The sequence below is a fragment of the Leucoraja erinacea genome, chromosome 14 (genome assembly GCF_028641065.1).
Source record: "Leucoraja erinacea ecotype New England chromosome 14, Leri_hhj_1, whole genome shotgun sequence".
NCBI classification, from domain to species: domain Eukaryota; kingdom Metazoa; phylum Chordata; class Chondrichthyes; order Rajiformes; family Rajidae; genus Leucoraja; species Leucoraja erinaceus.
The window spans coordinates 25,542,741-25,559,925 of record NC_073390.1 but is presented as its reverse complement, the minus strand read 5'-3'; the positions used below and the strand labels follow the sequence as shown (position 1 = coordinate 25,559,925).

Below are 17,185 nucleotides of genomic sequence, written 5' to 3'. Positions count from 1 at the left end.
TTGGCCTGTCAGAAGGTGGGGGGTGAGCCGCCATCTTGTGTGAGGGGGTGAGGATGGGAGTTTGGTGTTTCTGTGGGTGGGTCCTAACACTGTTTGTCCCCACTCTTGTTCCCACTCACTTTCTTCGCTCAGTCTCATGACTGCCAATGTTGGTCCACCCACTCCTTCCCCCTCACTCTCCCGTTCCTCCTTTACACTCTTGTCCCCCTCACTCTCCCGTTCCTCCTTTACACTCTTGTCCCCCTCACTCTCCCGTTCCTCCGGACTCTGTTGTCACCCTCACTTTATTATCACCCTCGTTTTCCCAGTTTCTTGTCTACCAACCCAGGTTTTGTACACCCTCTCATCCTCTCCTTCCCTTCCCCTCACTCTTGTCTCCCACTCTCCCCCCACAACCCTCTCGGCCCACCCCCATTCTTTCCCACTCTCCCCTTTACTTTCTCCATCCCATCCTCTCCCACGCCCCCTCTCTAATCCCCACCTCGGTCTGGTTCCATTTCGTCTTTCTCTCACCCTCTCCTTTCCTTTCTGTCTCACTTCACTCCCTCTCCCCACCCCCCATCTGCAGACAGCTTTCTCCCTCTGTAGCCAGTGTCACTGTGACTCGCCGTGCACCTGTTTAATATTAGATAATGAATGCTCCCTCAGCAACCATCCGTGACCTGTTGGTGTTATGATTAACAATTTAATTCACAACCCAAGGTTAAAGTCTTGCAGGGTTCAGACCTGTGAAACTCTGCCATGCACATTCCTGCTATGTGTGTTACTGGCCGCTCTTGCCAGGCACGGCAACACCAGCCTTGGCTTCCCGCGGCTTCACAGCGCCATGTCCAGCCGGGCCTGGTCAAGGCAACGAGCAAAGTGTTGGACCTGCCTCACTCACTCAGCCCACACCGAGTTCAGGTGGCAGCATCTGCTTGCGTTTCCAGTTTTCTCAGGGTAAGTTCACATAGGGCAAGTTCACCATTCAATGGTCAGATTGAATTATCCCTGAATGTCCAAAGGTGGAACTGCACACAGGAATACAGTAAACCCTTGTCATTACTGACCTCTTTATAACAGATGTGAAGAAGAATCTCAACCCAAAACATCACCCATTCCTTCTCTCCAGAAATGTTGCCTGTCCCGCTGAGTTACTCTAGCATTTTGTGTCTACCTTTACAACAGATTTCAGTTATAGCGGAAATCACTGTAACAACATAGGCTGCGAGTTACACTTGTTTTTTGCGGACAATCAGCAATAATGGACACCATTAACCCCCCCCCTCCCCCGTTGTAACAAGGGTTTACTCTACCCCACACTGCACTCTGACCTGTCCATAACCTCACATTGCACTCTGACCTGTCCTGTACGTAACCCCACACTGCACTCTGACCTGTTCTGGCCCTAACCCAACATGGCAGTCTGACTTGTCCAGGTTATAACTGAATCTGTTCCAATCAGGTCAACCCAAAATGTTGCCTACCCATGTTCTCCAGGGATGCTGCTTGACCTGCTGTGTTACTCCAACACTGTGTGTCTTTCTTAACCAGCATAAAGGTGCCAGGTGTCAAGTTGTTGTTACCCTCTCTAACCTCCTTGCCCTCTGTCCTTTATTTCTATCCCTACCTCTACCTCATTCCCCTCTCCCTCTAGCCCTTTCCCTTCATTCATCCTTTGCCCCCCCCTGCTCCCGATTTCCGATCCATCTTCTCCCTATTCTGCATTCAATCATTCTCTCCCGATCTTCATTCTCTTTCTCTTGTTCCTCCTCTGGCTCCCTTTTCCTGCTCTCCCCCAGACAATAGAGTGAACATTCTAGAACAATCCCTATTTTTAGTCCCATGCCTTTGTTTTGCACGTTGGTTGTTTCTGTAAAGTCACCTAGCAACCTGCTGCCCAGCGTATGTGGTTGCCTAGCACTCAAGGATAGAGTTCTGCTCGGAGTAAGAGCTACCAACAGCAGCCGCACATCAACGCACTGATTTCTAAATGGATCATCAGATGGTTGAAAGCAGATCAGCTCAAGAGATTAGTTCTTAATTCAGGCAAATCAGAGACATCAAATGTCAGTACATTTGAAGCCTGGATCCGTTCCAGTAAACCCTTGCCTTTCTGCGGTCCTTCCATGGTGAAGGATGTCTCAGAGGATTTTATACCAATGAACGGTCATTGTTGGAGGTGTCATCTTGCATGTAACAAATGAGCAGATAACCTGAAAAAGTGGGGAGGGGAGGAGGTGGGGGAAATTGGTTGGAAACAACCATCTCTGGCCTTTTTACACCCACCTTCCAATCAAACCGCCCCCACTTGTCACTTGTACCGCCACCACTCTCTCCCTGCTTTCTCCCCTGACCACAATCAATCTGAAGAAGGATCCCGACCCGAAACTTCTCCAGACATGCTACCTGCCCTTCTGAGTTGGTCCACCACTTTGTGTCTCTTATTGTAAACCTGCATCTGTGGTTCCTTATGCCTGCTTGTGTGGAGCCTGGTTGAGGGATCCATTTCATAGAGGATCTCTGCCACAGGTGGGGGGGGGGGAGGGGAGTGGTGGGTTAAGTGGGGGAAGGGGATGAGCAGCACAGACTGCTGTTTTTTGCCGATCACCAAATTAATTTGCCGATCACAAATTATTGCAAATTCAAACGACGTTTCTCTTGTCTCAGGCGTTCATGTATTTTCCAACCCTTTCGTGCAACGTTTGTACATGATAGTGAAGATGTAAAGTGCAGGGGTGGAGCCGCAGTCTCACAGCGCCCGGGTGGGGTTCCATCCAGACCTCCAGCACTGACTGTGTGGAGTTTGCACGTCCTCCCTGTGACCATATGGGTTCCTCCTGGTGCTCCGGTTTCCTCCCATGTCCCAGAGACACGGGCTGGTAAATCAACCAACCAGTTTAAGTTGCCCCCGCACCCCCGAATTGTGGTGGTGTTGATGGGAAAATGGCAGTAGGGACATGGGAGAAAATGAGAACATAGGATTGGATGATTTATGGTCAGTGTTCCAAAGATTCACCATTGTCCATTGAAACCATTCAAACCAACTAAACCAGAAAAAGCATTGTCTTGGAGAATAACATTTCCCACATTTGTCTTTGAGGAACAACCCCTTATTAAAGAGAGACCTTTGATACCTATTCTCCCACAAAAGGAAACAGCCTCTGCACATCCACTGTTCCTAAGGTTATCTTTCAACACTCCCCTCCTCTCTGTAAACCCCAACCTTACTACTAACTGTCTCTCCACCCTGCCCTCAATAGGCAACCCACCCACCAGGAGGCAATCTGGTAAACCTGCTCCGAATGGCTTCCAGCTTGAGTTGCTTCTTTCAGCAGGGAGACCAATACTGTACACAGCACTCCTGCTGTGGTTTCACCAATACTGTACACAGCATTCCTGCTCTGGTTTCATCAATGCCAGATGTTGCAGAAGTGTAACTTCCCCAATTTTATATTCACTTCCCTCACATTAAACAATAATATTCTGTCAGCTTTCCTAATAAATGCTGCACCTTATGCTGGCCTTTTACAAAGCACACCCGGATCTGATCTCAGGTCTTTGCTATCTCCCAGTGTGAAAATAATATGCCGCTTTTCACATTTTCCTGCCAAAATCGGCATTCATTTTTCCCACATCTTGTGCCAGAGCTCTGGCCACTCACCGAACTGACCTCTAGGAGTTTCCTTCCAAGCTTCTTTCCAACCTATCTTGAGCCATCAGGAAATTGAGCAAATTTACATTCCTTGCCCAAGTCATTGAGATAAGTTGTTGGAAGTTGAGGCCCCAGCATTGGGTTCTGTGGTACACCGCTGTTTCTATTTTGCATTCCAAACAAGGCCTATTTGTGCCCCTCTCAACTTCCCGTGAGCTACACGAATGTAGAGTCTGGTTGGACTGGATGACACGCAAACAACGCTTTTCACTGTATTTAGGTACACATGACAATAATAAACTGAACTAAACTAACCCAACGTTTATCCTTGCACCCTGGGCTCTCATTTTCCATAAAATGTTTGATGTGGCATATTTGTGAATGTATTCTGATATCACAGTACAGACCATCCACTGGTGTCCATGATCGCCTACTCACATGCTTCATGTCCGATTCTGTGCCCACTTCACTGAAACCCTGTGGGAGCGAAGCTGGTGTGCTTGTCTAGAAGCCTGCATGTGGCTTCAGAGGGCCCTCTGGACTGGTCAGTGAGAGTGGTCATTGTCAGTCAGTGAGTGGTTGCAGACAGTGAGTCGGCAGTGGGCAGTGGGCAGTGAATGGTCAGTAAGGAGTCAGTGGGCACTGAGTGGTTAGTGAGTAGGCAGTGAGAGTGTGTGGTCAATGGTCATTGAGTGGGCAGTGAGTGGGCAGCGAGAATGTGTGGTGAGTGGGTAGTGAATGGTCAGTGGGCAGTAAGTGGCCATCGGGTAGTGAGTGGTCGGTGGGCAGTGAGAGTGTGTGGGCAGTGTGGGCTGTAAGCAGTGGTCATTGAGTGGGCAGTGAATGAGCAGTGAGCGTGTGGGCAGTGGGCAGTGTGGGCCATAAGCAGTGGGCATTGAGTGGGCAGTGAGAGTGTGTTGTCAGTGGGTAGTGAGTGCACCGTGGGGTGTGTGGTCACTGCAGGGTGTTGGTCAGTGGGGTGAGTAGTTTACCCTGTGCCGGCTGCCTTGGTGCCCACAGCCCTGGGATTGGCTGTCCTTCTGCCCACTGTCCTAGTGGCCACTCCCCTGGCATCTGTTGCCCTGGGAACTCACCCTGCCTGAGCTGCGGGTGTTTCTGCCCAAGCAGTGGCAAAGGGTCTGGCTGGCTTGGTGACCGGACACTGTCTCTGTTCTTGGAAGAGATACATTGAGTGATACTTCCTGAAGGTTTTCCCCAAGAGTAAAAATAGCCTGAGGTCATTGGCAATGAGTCAGTTCAGGAAATAAAACCCGCAACAAGCTGTCTTCCTGAAAACACTACACATGGCTGGCTTTGAGAGGCTTCCGCTGCCTTTTGCTTTTCAGGGTGAATAAGGGAAGAATTTCCAGTAAATAGAAACTATCTGGTAACTGGGCTACAGGCATCAGAAACTTCCAGTACAGGCATGGTGCCTGTCCAAGTGAGCAGGGTATGGCTGGGCCTGCTTTTCCTGTGAGGTTGCCCCCAGAGCAGTGAAGCTGGGCTGCGGTCAGTGTCAGGGAGTGACTGTGTGAACATTTGAATCATCTGGACACAGGTCTGGATGGAGTGCTAGGCATCTGGGTTAATTCAGAAGCTCCCTCTAGCTAGCATGTTCGAGGAGAAGGTTGGGGGGGAATGGCCTGTTTTCAACGTACAATTCTTTGACTGTGAAGTTTACTCTGGCAGTGAGTTCATTGCAAAATCTCTCAGAAACACTTGTAAAATAGAGGCCTTTGGGTGGCCCATTGAATTACATGTAGTGTTTGATGAAATATAACAGCGTAAGGAACTAATCTGAGTCAAGAGTGTGGGAGGGATCAGTTACTGAGCCCATCAGGCTGGTCCCTAACATGGAGCTCAACGTGCCATGTTTGCTACCCCTCTTCCTGTGTGAGGAGCTGTTGACCAGAGTTGGAGTTCTCTGTTGACTCCAGCGTGAAGCTCCTGAGCTGTGGCTCAATGGGTAGCATGCCCAGCGGTCCCACTACAGAGGCTTGAGCAGGAAGATCTTGGCAGAGCAGATTCTGGGGGGAGTTTAACAGGAACCTGGGGAGAATAAAGAGGAACCAATATGAATGGGTTGCTGGTGGTCTGTGTGGACTCAGTGTAGAGGCCCATCGATGAAGCATTTACTGCAACTGAGGCCTAGTCGATTCCACAGCACTGATGTGATGATGACAAGTCAAGACAAAATGAGTTTATTGTCATATGCACCAGTTATTGGTACACAGGCAGACAACACACAATACATAAATTAGACAGGAATCCTACAGAATGCTCATGAATTTGCAGGACATTAAAACGTTTCAAATGACTGTCAAACAATTAAGACATTAGTGCAAAATACAATTAAACAAAAAAAACAAATCCATGCTAGTGCAAAGGGTAGTCCACAGTTTTCCGTTGGTGAGTCGGGTTAAACTTGGGCTCTTAGAACAGAGACTAGTACAGTACAACACAAAACATGCCTTTCGGCCCACAATGGCTGTGCTGAACATGATGCCAAGACCTATTCATCTGCACATAACCCATATTCCTCCATTCCTTGCATATCCATGTGCTATCCAAAAGTCTCTTAAAAGCCACTAACGTATCTGCTTCCATCACCATCCCCTGTAGCGCACTTCAGGCACTCATAGTTATAGGGCCCTACAGAGTGGAAACCGGCCTTTCAGCCCAACTTGCCCGCACCAACCAACATGCAACATCTACACTAGTCCCACATGCCTGCATTTGGCCCATATTCCTCTAAACTCACCAACCTTTGTGCATGTGTGTATGTCATTTTTTTGGCTTTTGATTCGTTACTCCGCCAAAACCAGACGCTAACATGCCAAGATTTTTACCATTTCGCTACCCATTTCACTTTTACATTCGCTCATCCACTGCTCATTAAATTTAGTCATTTTTCTGTACACATTTTTAATAAAATCCTTTCCCCCCCCCACTCACTCATTTTTTCGCCTCCTGCTGGCCAGCTACCATAACGCCTGCTGCCGCCCGTCTCTCCTCCAAAAACGCCGACAAAACGCCGACATTTTTTCCCATTTCGCTAGCGATTTCACTTCCTCCACTTCCCCCCCCTCCCCCCCCGCCCGGCTCTGTCACGCTGGCCGAAACCAAAGATCGCATGCTCCCCCCGCTGCTTTTCGCCGTCCTCGCTGACTTGCACTGTCCAAAAATCCCGCGCGTCAACGGCTTGTCGGCCCGCAGGCGCATTGAGAGCGTACGCAGCGTCTTGACGGCGTACGCCTACCGCGTGGCGTTGTGCGATGACGTCAGGCCGCCCCCTCCCCTTGCAACCGCGCGTTGCGGGAACAGACCCAACGGATCTGCACTTGGTCTAGTCTCCTTTAAACTTTGCTTCTCTTACCATAAAGCTATGCCCTCTAGTATTTGATTTTTTTTATACTGGGGAGAAAGATTATGACTGTCTACCCTATCTATGCCTCTGTCAGGTCTCCCTGCAACCTCTGGTGTTCCAGAGAAAAATTCAAATGTCCAATCTCACCCTGTAGCTAATACCCTCTAATCCAGGCATCATTCTGGTAAAGATCCTCTGCACCCTTTCCAAAGCCTCCACATCCTTGCTGTAAAGAGGAGACCAAAACTACATACAATACACCAAATGAGGCATAACCAATCCTATAAAGCTACATTATGACTTGCTGACTCTTATGCTCATTACCCTGACCTATGAAGCAAGCATACCACACTATCAACTTGTGTTGCCACTTTCAGGGAGTTATGGACTTGGACGCCAACTTCCCCCTGTATATCAATGCTGTTAAGGGTCATATCCTAATTGTATATTTGCCTCTTATATTTGACCTCCCAAAGTGCAACCGCACACTTGCTCAGATTAAACCCCATCTGTCATTTCACTGCCCATTTCTGTAGTTTATCTATATCCTGCTGCATAGTTTGACATCCTTCTTCACAGTCTGCGACACCAGCAATCGTGTTATCTGCAAGCTTATTAACTGACCCGTCTACACTTACTGTACACCCTAGTCATTTATATATATCACAAACAGCAGCGGTCCCAGCACAGATCCTTGTGGAGGTCTGCTGGTCACAGATCTCCAGCCGGAATATTGTCCTTCCACCACAACCCCCGGTCTCCTATCAGTAAGCCAATTCCAAATCAATATGAACAATTCATGACTAATAACTTTGATCAAGAACTTGATGTTGTATGAAAGTAAATGGTTGTATGAAAGTAGAAATAAGGAACTGCAGATGCTAGTATATAAAAAAACACACAAAGTGCTGGAGTACCTCAGCGGGTCAGGCAGCAAAGTGGGAAAGTGGCTATTATCTACTTGTTACCTTTCATCAGGAACTTTGGACTTGTGTCTCCCTGTTCCTCGTCACTGCTCCAATCCCCAAAACACGCCGTGTGATTTACTCTTATTAGTCCACCCAATGTACAACACCTCCCCAGTGTACACCACCCCCCAGTGTACACCACCCCCCACCCCCACCCAATGTACACTCCCACCCAATGTACACCCCACCCAATGTACACCACCACCCAGTGTACACCCCCACCCAATGTACACCCCCACCCAGTGTACACCCCCACCCAGTGTACACTCCCACCCAATGTACACCACCCCCAGTGTACACCACCCCCCAGTGTACACCACCCCCCAGTGTACACCACCCCCCAGTGTACACCACCCCAGTGTACACACCCCCCCCAGTGTACACCACCCCCCCAGTGTACACCCCACCCAGTGTACACCCCCCCCAGTGTACACCACCTCCCAGTGTACACCCCCCCCAGTGTACACCCCCCCCCAGTGTACACCCCCCCCCAGTGTACACCACCCCCCAGTGTACACCACCCCCCCCAGTGTACACCACCCCCAGTGTACACCACCCCCAGTGTACACCACCCCCAGTGTACACCACCTCCCAGTGTACACCACCCCCAGTGTACACCCCCTCCCAGTGTACACCACCTCCCAGTGTACACCCCCACCCAGTGTACACACCCCCCCAGTGTACACCCCCACCTCCCAGTGTACACCCCCCCCAGTGTACACACCCCCAGTGTACACCCCCCCCCAGTGTACACCACCCCCAGTGTACACCACACCCCCAGTGTACACCCCCCCAGTGTACACCATCTCCCAGTGTACATCACCTTGCATTCATAAGAATTAATTGTTTTCTTTGATCTGCTTATCTTACCAAATGTTCATTGTCATCTGGCAGCCTGTGATTATCATCCCAGTTATCATCATAAATTATGATTTGCAAACTTACCCCATAGCTCCAACGTTGACTTGCAGTGCCATGAGCAGTGAGGGTCCCAACACACACCCCTGTGATACCCAACATGGGCACAGGCGGAAACAACAGAAACAACCCGCCACCAACACCCTCTGCCCACCAATACCCTCTTGTTATCAAGATACCTTTGGACTCTATGGCCAGCATACTGTGGATCCCACGGCTGTCACGTTTGGATAGTTTCCCGGGTGGGAGCTTGTGAACGGCCTCACTGGTTCATGTGAACTACACGAATGGCCTCATCAATAATTCTTGTTGCCTCTTTGAAAACTTCAATCAAATTGCTCAGGAGGGATCTTCCCTAACTAACAAAGCTATGCTGCAAATCTTTGATCAATCCTGGCATTCCAAGTGTAGATGAATCCTACCCTGCAGAATGTTTTCCAATGACCAATCCCTACCAGTGGCATTAGATTCTAAGGCCAACAATTCCCTGCTTTATCCCACTACCCTTGAATGAAGGCCCTTTCTGAGCCGTCCTTAAGTCACCCTGCATATCGCCAATGGCCAGTGATGATTTTAAACTCCCAGTCAGGGCCCCAGCATTCTTCTCCCTTGGCTCTGATAGCAGCACGTGATACATTCCTATCTCATCAGGCCCTGGGTTCACTCCATCTTTAATATGATATCTCTTTAATCAGATATCTCTTACTACATTATTACTTTTTTTTGTCTGTCCCACCTCTTTCCCGCTCTGCTGTCTATCTCTCCTGGTGCGTGTTTGTTCGTTCCCTTTCCCTCTCGCTCTCCCTCCCGCTCCCCCTCCCTCCCCTTCCATCTCACTCCCTCTCCCTCCTCCCCTTCCCCCTCTCTCTCTCTCTCCCTCCTCCTTCCTATATGCCAGTATATTTTTAGTGTAGCGATGCCAACAGGAAATTGTTTCCCTCTATCTACCCCGCCAGACAGCCCTGTGCTTGATATGGTCCAAGTCATATCTTCCCCTGCAGTTGTGCGGCCAATATGCTGATGTTGGAGTGAGCAGATTCTCCCCGATATCTACAGTTTCCATTCTCTGGCGTCATCTCACCAGGTGTCGGGTCTGTTGTGACCAAAATAATTTATATGCTTAAGACATCGTAAAATGTGGATTCTTTCTCATGTGGAGGGAGTGTGACAAACGGTAACTTTGGCCTTAAGATAAGGTGGTTCCATGTACTTTGGTCTTTGCACCATCACGCAGGTTTGTTTGGAATAACTGGTCATTTATTGTATATATATATTACGACTTTTGTACCTATAAAATTGCAGCAAGTAAGAATTTCAGTAAGAATTCCCGTTCAAATCTAGTGCATTTGACAAGTAACTTTCTTTGAAGGTTACACAAAAAAGCTGGAGAAACTCAGAACTCTCTGCAGCAGCATCTATGGAGCGAAGGAAATAGGCTAACGTTTCGGGCCGAAACCCTTCTTCAGACTGATCAGGGGCGCGGGGTGGGTGGGGACAAGTAAGGGAAAAGGAGTTGGATAGCCATCAGCCTGGGGGATGGGAGGAAATGGCGGGGGGGCTCGAAGGGGAGAAGACAGCAAGGACTACCAAAATTGGGGAGAATTCGATGTTCATGCCCCCGGGGTGCAGACTCCCCAAACGGAATATGAGGTGCTGTTCCTCCAATTTCCGGTGCTGCTCCATGTGGCAGGTTTGTTGGACCCAGGACAGGTCATTTATTGTATATATATGGGACGACTTTTGAAGTGCTGAGCCACCGGGCAGGAGGAAGAATTTCAGTCGATTCCCGTTCAAATCTGCAGTTCCCTCTTAAACATTTCTCAATTGAATCTCTCTTACTTTACAAACCAGTCTGGCACCACTCTACCAGAAGCCTCCATCCGTGCAGCCCTGTTGGGACGGTGCTGTGCTGTCCACATTGCTTCTGCTTTCAGTCAATCATGTCGCTGATGTATTTGTTGTGAGTTCATTGATCAACACAAGTGGGGAAAGTCCCTTCTGCTGCAGCAGCCTTGCGACCTTAGTCAGACACCGGTTAGTCAGACGTGGACCAGACACAGATCTCTGTAAAATAGACGACCTCGACATATCTGCCTTAATTGTGAAACCACAGATTTGGCCTATGCTGCCTCAGAATGAGTTCCCAGTCAGTGTTCGGGTGGCGTGAGCCCACTGCTTCATTGAGCTGTGAGATCTCTTTGACAGCAAACGTCCCCTCACCTTCTCCAGGTGATGCTGAGTTATATTATACAGGCTCTTCCTTGTCTGTGCCTTGAAATCATCAAAAGGAAACTTGTAAAAATGCTCCTGCAGTCTCAGATTGTCTCAACTTTGCTTCTACTCTGCTACAGAGGGCAGGCAGCGTTTACCCTGAGCTGTAACTCTGCACTCCAAGTAACTTCACTAATCGCACTCTCAGTATGATGTCAGGGCCCTCTATCTGCACACCCCTTTAGTCCTCTTCCTTCCTGCCAACATATATTTCTCCATTCTTCTCTGTATTAAACATCATTGTCGCCACTACCTATTCAGCCGTCTATTTCTTGTCATAGTCCGTTACTATCTTCCACACTATTTACCATAATTCCATATGTAAATTTGGGAATTTCAAACTGCACATCCATGCCTAAACGATGAACATTTATGGAAAGCATGGTCCCAAACCGACTGTGGTAACACCAATGCCGAGCAGCCTCCAGCCTGAACAACAATCATTTACCACCAACTCTGCTCTCTGCCTTTAAGGTTATTGACAATCTTTGATGCTAGTGACCTTTTAATACCACAAGGTTCACAGTTTCTAACCAGGTTGTGTGGGACTTTATCAAACCTCTGTAGATCCATGTAGATGACATTAACCATTCCCTTCAACACCACCAACGAACCCAAACCTGGCCATGGCCACCACAAGCTCCCGGTCCTATACCATTTTGACTTCTCTTCCCATTTCCACACTTACCTGTCCATCCTTGGCCTTGTGCCAGAGTGAGGCCCAGAGCAAAGTACAGCTCCTCACATTCCACCCTCGTATCCTGGTGTGGTATAAACACTGAATTTCTGTCTTTCAGGTAACTCTTATCTCCTGTGTTCCCTTTTGTCTCTCTTTCTCGTCCATCTCCAGTTTTGCCATTTGATCCTCATCCCTCCATCATCCATTGTGTCTCACCCCCCCCCCCCCCCCCCCCCACTCCTAGTTTAATCAACCTTTCCCACCAAAGTTTGATGGAGGTATTGCAACATTTCAACAAGAAAGATTAAGGAATGTGGCAGTGGGGTAGCCTGATTTACCCCAGCCCACACTGAGAATGGTTCCAATGTTCAGTCCATTGGGCACAGGCATACAAGGGAATACCACTCACCTCCTTACTGAAGGAAAGATGTTAATGTGTTGTAAATAGGTTGAGTGGACTAATAGCTGGAATGAGTGTGTTTGATGAGGAAAGCTTGGATGGGCTGGGCTTGCATGTGGGAGCTCAGAAGAATCAGAATCAGAATCAGAATACCATTTATTGTCATTTGAACCTGTTCAAACAAAATTAAGTTTTCTGCAGTCATACAAACATGAAAAAACATAAACGCACAATTAATACAATTTACATAATCATCCATCACAGTGAATCTCCACCCCCCTCCTCATTGTGATGGAAGGCAAAGTCTTGTCTCTCCCCTGTTGTTTATTCTTCTCCCGATGTTAAAGCCCCTGGCGGGTGATGGTAAGTCCCGCGGCCATTAAAGCCGCGCTGGGCGATGTAAGGCCCCGCTCTGGGTCGTTTTAACTCCGCGATTCGGGCGGGAGAAGTTGCCGTTGCGGGAGCTCCGAAAAGTGGTCTCCCACCAGGGACCCGCGAGCTCCCAATGTTACCGTCCACAGGGCCTGCAGCTGGAGCCTCCGAAGCTCCGAAGTCAGGTCGCAGCCGCGCGCCACCACAGCTCTCCACGCTCTGAAGTCGGCCAGATGGTGAGTCCGCAGGCTCTGCGACTGGAGCCCCAGGTCGATTCCGGTTGGAGGCCGCTTCATGGTGCTAGGCCCCAACGACAACGGAGACCCGACAGGGAAAGTTCGGAGTCCCCGTACAAGGAACAGATTTAAAAGTTTCCCCCCGAGCCCCCACATTTACACAGCTAAAATAATATATAAACTACAACCAAATCATACACTTAACAGGACAAAAATTTAAAAAAGACAGACGGACTGCAGATGCCGTTGCTGTGAGGCGCCTTCATCTTGCAATTCAAGGGATGAGAAGGGATTTGATGGAAAAATGTGGTATGCCAAGTGTTTTATGTATATCCTATTGTGGGAGAATCTAGAACGAGGCGATAGTGAAGAAAATTAGATAAAACACTTCTCACAGGCAGACCCAGCAGAACATTTGAGTATTTTTTAGCAGAGGTAGATAGATTCTAGATGCATGAGTGGGTGGAAGGTGGAATGTGGAGTTGAGGTTGCAATTAGAACAGGCATAAATGTATTAATTTCCCTGAAAGTGACGATGCAGGTAGACTGGGAAGAGAATACGCTGGCCTTCACCATTCAATGTATTGAGCACAGGAGTTGGGTCATTTTGCTGCAGCTGGACAAGATGTTTGTGAGACCATATCTGGAGAACTGTATACTGTTCTGGTTGCCCTACTATAGGAAGGATGTCATCAATCTGGAAAGGGTGCAGAAGAATGTTACCAGAGGTTGCAGGCTACAGTTATAAGAGGCTTGATAGGTTGGGACGTTTTCCCCGGGGTGACCTTGTAGAGTTATACAAAACAGTGAGAGATAAGCTATCAGAATAAGAGATAAATCATAGTACAGATAAGGTGAATAGCTGCAGTCCTTTTCTCAGCACAGAGGAGTTCAGAACTAGAGGGCATATGTTTTGTTTGAGAGGGGAAAGATTTAAAAATGACTTGAGGGATATATGGAATGAGTCATCAAAGCATACAGCACAGAAATAGGACCTTCGGCCTGACGATCATGCTGAACAAAATTCCCATCTCTGCTAGACCCACTTGCCAGCGTTAGGCCGATATCCTTCTAAAACTTTCCTATCCATATTCTTATTCAAATGTCATTATATCTACCTCAACCACTCTTCTGGCAGCTACCTCTGCATATGCACTATTTCTGTGCAAAGAGGTTGCCCCTCAGGTGCCACTCACCTTAAACTTATTCCTTCCAGTTTTAGGCTGGCCTGCCCTGCGAAAGAGACTGTGTGCATTCACCTTATCTATGGCCCATGATTTTGTACACCTCTATAAGGTAACCTCTGAGTCTTCCCCACTCCAAGGAAAAAAGCCTAACCTACTGAGCCTCTGCCCTATAATTCAGGCCCTTAAGTCTTGGCAAAATTCTTGTAAATCCTCTTTGCACTCTTTCCAGATTAATGCTATCTTTCATAGCAGGGTAACCAAAACTGCACACAAAAATCCAAATGTGGCCTCAGGCCATCTTGTACTACTGCATCATAATATCCCAACTCCTACATTTACAATGTGCAAGAAGGAACTGCAAATGCTGGTTTAAACCGAAGATAGACACAAAAAGCTGGAGTAACTCAGTGGGACAGGCAGAATCTCTGGAGAGAAGGAATGGGTGACGTTTTGGGTTGAGACCCTTCTTCATACTGAGTTACTCCAGCTTTTTGTGTCTATCTTCGATTTAAACTTAGCATCTGCAGTTCCTTCTTACACATGTTAAATATAGGAGTTGGGATGTTATGATGCATCACCCATTCCTTCTCTCCAGAGATGCTGCCTGGCCCGCTGAGTTTCTCCAGCTTTTTGTGTCTATCTTATATTTAACATCCTGATCGATGAAGGCCAATAAGCCAAATGGCTTCTTCACCACCCTATCTATGTGTAACACCACTTTCAATGAATTATGAGCCTGCACTCCTAAATCCCTTTCTCCACAACATCCTCCCCTGACCCCCCCCCCCCCCCCCCCCCCCCTACTTGCTCAGCTGATCGAGATCCTGCTGTAATTTTTGATAACCTTCACTGTCTGTAATACACCTATTTTAGTGTCAACTAGCTGCGAGAGGAAGTTGTTGAGCCTGGTGCAATGGTGATGTTGAAAAGATGTTTGGATCAGGTTTACAGGGATGTTGCCAAATGCAGGCAAATTATACTTGCACAGTTATAAAACCTGGCTGGCATAGCCGAGTTGGGTTGAAAGGTCTGTTTCCATGTTGTATCACTCGCGGACTTTTACTTTGCCTTCCTCTAATTCCTCCTTTTCCTTCCACTAATCTCTTCCAGACAGATTCACCCTGATTAACAACTGCTGCCATCCGTTCCCACTGACATCCACACTGTGTCCTTCCCTTAATCCTGGTCCCTGCCCTGTACAGTCGCCTTTGCTCTCTCCACCCTCCCCTTTCTCAACACCCATACATGAGTGATCTCCAGCTTTCCCTGTTTCTGATGAAACATCATCAATTCAAGCTTTAACATGCTCTCTCCACACAAACTGCTTGATCTGCAAAATGTTGACAGGATTTTCTGTTTTTAATTTCATATTACTTCCCTCCTTTACTTGTCTAAGCCTCTGTTTATGAAGTCAGGATGCACATGCTTTACTAATTACTTTCAGTGCACACACTGCCCTATCAAGGATCGGTGGATGTGATCGCCTCTGCCTCTCTAATCATTTACTCCAGAATCACTCCAGTTACTGCACACTGTCATATGATTCCCATCTCACTCGGTTAAGAGAATGCAGAAGATGTAAAGATCAGGCACTGAGGTTCATGATATTTGACATGAAGCTTCAAGCCTGGAGATGCTCCCTGAACACTCCTCTGTGCTCCAGGTCCAGCACTGTTGGCGGTGTGCCCCCTACTCCTGCAGCGAGGTGCAGCCTCACAGGTGGGTCCATCTGGCCAAAGGGAAGCACATTGCCTGTTGCCACCAGCTCTCTCAGCTGAGGCAACCCTGTAGTTGCACAATCCATCAGTGAGCTGGCCTCTGCCAGGGGAAGTCAGGGAACTTTGGTGCCTCTTGTTATATAATTAATTGTGTGATATTGACATTGCTGGCAAGGAAGATGTTTATTGATTATCATCAGTTGTCCAGTAAACTGTTTGAGGTGAGTCTAGGGCTGACTGGATAAAGTGACAGATTCCTTCCTGAGGAATATCAGTAATCTAAGTGAGGTAATCCAATTGTTTTTTGTTCTGACGCTGTATTTTAATTGCAAATGTTATTCAATTATTCAAAATTACATTTCCCTACTGCTGAGGAAATATGCAGACTCGAGTTAACAGATCCATGCCTTTTGATACTGGTTCAATGTCTTAGCGTCAATGCTGACACAGCAGACTGCAGACACTTTAACCTAGAGTGAAATAAACAAGCTACAAGAGAACTCCAGTCACACCGTGTCTGTGGAGATCTGATGCAGGATCTCAACCTGAAAAGTCGATTATCCGTTTGCCTCTGCAGATAGAGTCATACAGCACAGAAACAGGCCCCTCAGCCCAACTCATGCATGCTAACTAAGATGCACCATCTAAGCTAATCACATTTGCCCACACTTGGCCCTTATCCCTCGAAACAGATTCAGATTCAATTTTAATTGTCATTGTCAGTGTACAGTACAGAGACAACGAAATGCATTTAGCATCTCCCTTGAAGAGCGACATAGCAAACGATTTGAATAAATAATAATAAGTGTCGGGGGGGGGGGGGGGGGGGTGGTGATTGGCAGTCACCGAGGTACGTTGTTGAGTAGAGTGACAGCCGCCGGAAAGAAGCTGTTCCTCGACCTGCTGGTTCGGCAACGGAGAGACCTGTAGCGCCTCCCGGATGGTAGGAGGGTAAACAGTCCATGGTTGGGGTGAGAGCAGTCCTTGGCGATGCTGAGCGCCCTCCGCAGACAGCGCTTGCTTTGGACAGACTCAATGGAGGGGAGCGAGGAACCGGTGATGCGTTGGGCAATTTTCACCACCCTCTGCAATGCCTTCCGGTCGGAGACAGAGCAGTTGCCATACCATACTGTGATGCAGTTGGTAAGGATGCTCTCGATGGTGCAGCGGTAGAAGTTCACCAGGATCTGAGGAGACAGATGGACCTTCTTCAGTCTCCTCAGGAAGAAGAGACGCTGATGAGCCTTCTTGATCAGAGTAGAGGTATTGTGGGTCCAAGAGAGGTCATCGGAGATGTTGACTCCCAGGAACCTGAAGCTAGAAACACGTTCCACCTCCGTCCCGTTAATGTGGATGGGGGTGTGCATGCCGCCTCTGGACTTCCTGAAGTCTACAATGAGCTCCTTGGTCTTCTTGGAGTTAAGGGCCAGGTTGT

General features: G+C 48.1%; 1 protein-coding gene across 8 annotated transcripts in view; it reads left to right on the top strand.

Moving 5' to 3' along the window:
• Positions 1 to 17,185, top strand: part of lpp (LIM domain containing preferred translocation partner in lipoma) — a 159,828-nt gene that overhangs the window by 76,325 nt on the left and 66,318 nt on the right. The gene's annotated exons all lie outside the window — the stretch shown is intronic.